Source organism: Pongo pygmaeus, chromosome 10 (genome assembly GCF_028885625.2).
Source record: "Pongo pygmaeus isolate AG05252 chromosome 10, NHGRI_mPonPyg2-v2.0_pri, whole genome shotgun sequence".
Classification (NCBI taxonomy): domain Eukaryota; kingdom Metazoa; phylum Chordata; class Mammalia; order Primates; family Hominidae; genus Pongo; species Pongo pygmaeus.
The window spans coordinates 120376430-120378909 of record NC_072383.2 but is presented as its reverse complement, the minus strand read 5'-3'; the positions used below and the strand labels follow the sequence as shown (position 1 = coordinate 120378909).

Genomic DNA, 2480 nt, shown 5'->3' with positions numbered 1-2480 from the left:
GGGGTCTCGCTCTGTTGCCCAGGCTGGAGTGCAGTGGCGCCATCTTGGCTCACTGCAAGCTCTGCCTCCCGGGTTCATGCCATTCCCCTGCCTCAGCTTCCTGAGTAGCTGGGACTACAGGCGCCTGCCACCACATCCGGCTAATTTTTTTTTGTATTTTTAGTAGAGACGGGGTTTCATCATGTTAGCTAGGATGGTCTCAATCTCCTGACCTCGTGATCCACCCACCTTGGCCTCCCAAAGTGCTGGGATTACAGGTGTGAGCCCATGCCATGGAGAATTTCAAAGAGACACTGGGATTGCTGGGCTTCTGTTGCTGCTGTTTTAACATGGAATGTCTCAGACTCTTGAATTTGCTTGTCATTCTTGCGCAAGAGCCATGCTAAAGTGCTATGTGCAGTTCCAATTTCAGTATACGTGCTGCCAAAGTGAGTGAGTACTGCTGCTTTTTTTTAATTGTGACAAAATATATGTAACATAAAATTTATCATTGTAACAATTTTTAAGTGTACAGCTCCATGACATTAAGCATATTCACACTGTTGTACAACCATCACCACCATCCACGTCTAGAACTTTTTCATCCTCTCAAACAAAAATTCTGTCCCCACTAAACCTAACTCTCCAGAATATCCCCCCTCCATCCAGCCCCGGCCACCACCATTATATCTATTCTATTTTCTTTCTGTCTTTTTTTTCTTTTTTTTTTTTTTTGAGATAGAGTTTCACTCTGTCGCCCAGGCTGATGTGCAGTGGCTCAATCTCGACTCACTGCAACCTCCGCCTCCCAAGTTCAAGTGATTCATCTGTCTCACCCTCCCAAGTATCTGGGATTACAGCCACGTGCCACCATGCCTGACTTTTTTTTTTTTTTTGAGATGGAGTTTCGCTCTTGTTGTCCAGGCTGGAGTGTAATGGCACAATCTTGGCTCATCGTAACCTCCGCCACCTGGGTTCAAGCAATTCTCCTACCTTAGCCTCCCCAGTAACTGGGATTACAGGCGTGTGCCACCATGCCCAGCTAATTTTGTATTTTTAGTAGAGATGGGGTTTCTTTTTCTTTCTTTTTTATTTTGAGACGGAGTTTCACTCTTGTTGCCCAGGCTGGAGTGCAATGGCGTGATCTCGGCTCACCGCAACCTCCGCCTCCCAGGTTCAAGTGACTCTCCTGCCTCAGCCTCCCTAGTAGCTAGGATTACAGGCATGTGCCACCACGCCCGGCTAACTTTGTATTTTTAGTAGAGACGGGGTTTCTCCATGCTGGTCAGGCTGGTCTCGAAGTCCCGACCTCAGGTGATCAGCCCACCTCGGCCTCCCAAAGTGCTGGGATTACAGGCATGAGCCACCGTGCCCGGCCATGAGACAGAGTTTCTCCATGTTGGTCAGGCCGGTCTCGAGCTCCAGACCTCAGGTGATCCACCCGTCTCGGCCTCCCAAAGTGCTGGGATTACGGGCATAAGCCTCCACGCCCAGCCCTTGGGCCCATCGTTCTGTTTCCTGTCTCCGTGAATTGAAATACTGTAGGTACTTCATATTAATGGAATCATACCATATTTGTCCATTCATGTCTGGCTTATTTCACTTAGCATAATGTCTTCAAGGTTTATCTTGTTGCAGCATGTGTCAGAATTTCCTTTGTTTTTAAGTCTGAATCATATTCCATATTATATTATATTCCATATACCATGTTTTATTTTTCCATTTATCTACTGATGGACATTTGGTTCATTTCCACCTTTGTGGCTGTTGTCAATAGCACTGCTATGAAACTTAATGTTTTCTCTCTTAAGTCGATAGTAATAATAGTGTGTGTGTGTGTGTGTGTGTGTGTATATATATATATATTTTGAGACGGAGTCTCCCTCTGTCGCCCAAGCTGGAGTGCAGTGGTGCAATCTTGGCTCACTGCAAACCTCCTGGGTTCAAGCGATTCTCCTGTCTCAGCCTCCCAAGTAGCTGGGATTACAGGTGCGTGCCACCATGCCTGGCTAAGTTTTGTATTTTTAGTAGAGACGAGGTTTCACCATGTTGGCCAGGATGGTCTCGATCTCCTGACCTTGTGATCCACCTGCCTCGGCCTCCCAAAGTGCTGGGATTACAGGCATGAGCCACCGGGCCCGGCCCCTATATTATTATTTTTAAAACCATACATATAAGTTTATTTCCTATTTTTAAGCTCAGAATCGCTTAATGTTATTTATTTTCACACTTTCCCACAGTGGAACAGTCTTTATTACTTTGCTTGGCAGTAAGTAACTCCAGAAAGTAATCTAATGACTCAGTCTTACTATGGCAAATATTATTAGCCATTTTCTTGCCAAAATAATCAATACATTATTAAAGTTCATCTTGTAAATGTTCTAAACTAACTGATGATAAGACCACAATAAAAGGTAATGTAGAGTCAGACGCAGTGGCTCCTGCCCTGTAATCCCAGCACTTTGAGGAGGTAGGTGGAGCACTTGAGACAGGAGTTTGAG

General features: G+C 45.4%; 1 non-coding gene across 1 annotated transcript; it reads right to left on the bottom strand.

The window, feature by feature from the left end:
* Positions 1-329: 329 nt before the first annotated feature.
* LOC129011028 (U6 spliceosomal RNA) lies at positions 330-440 on the bottom strand. Its single transcript, XR_008493164.1, has one exon. It is a non-coding gene; the product is annotated as a U6 spliceosomal RNA (small nuclear RNA).
* Positions 441-2480: the final 2040 nt, after the last annotated feature.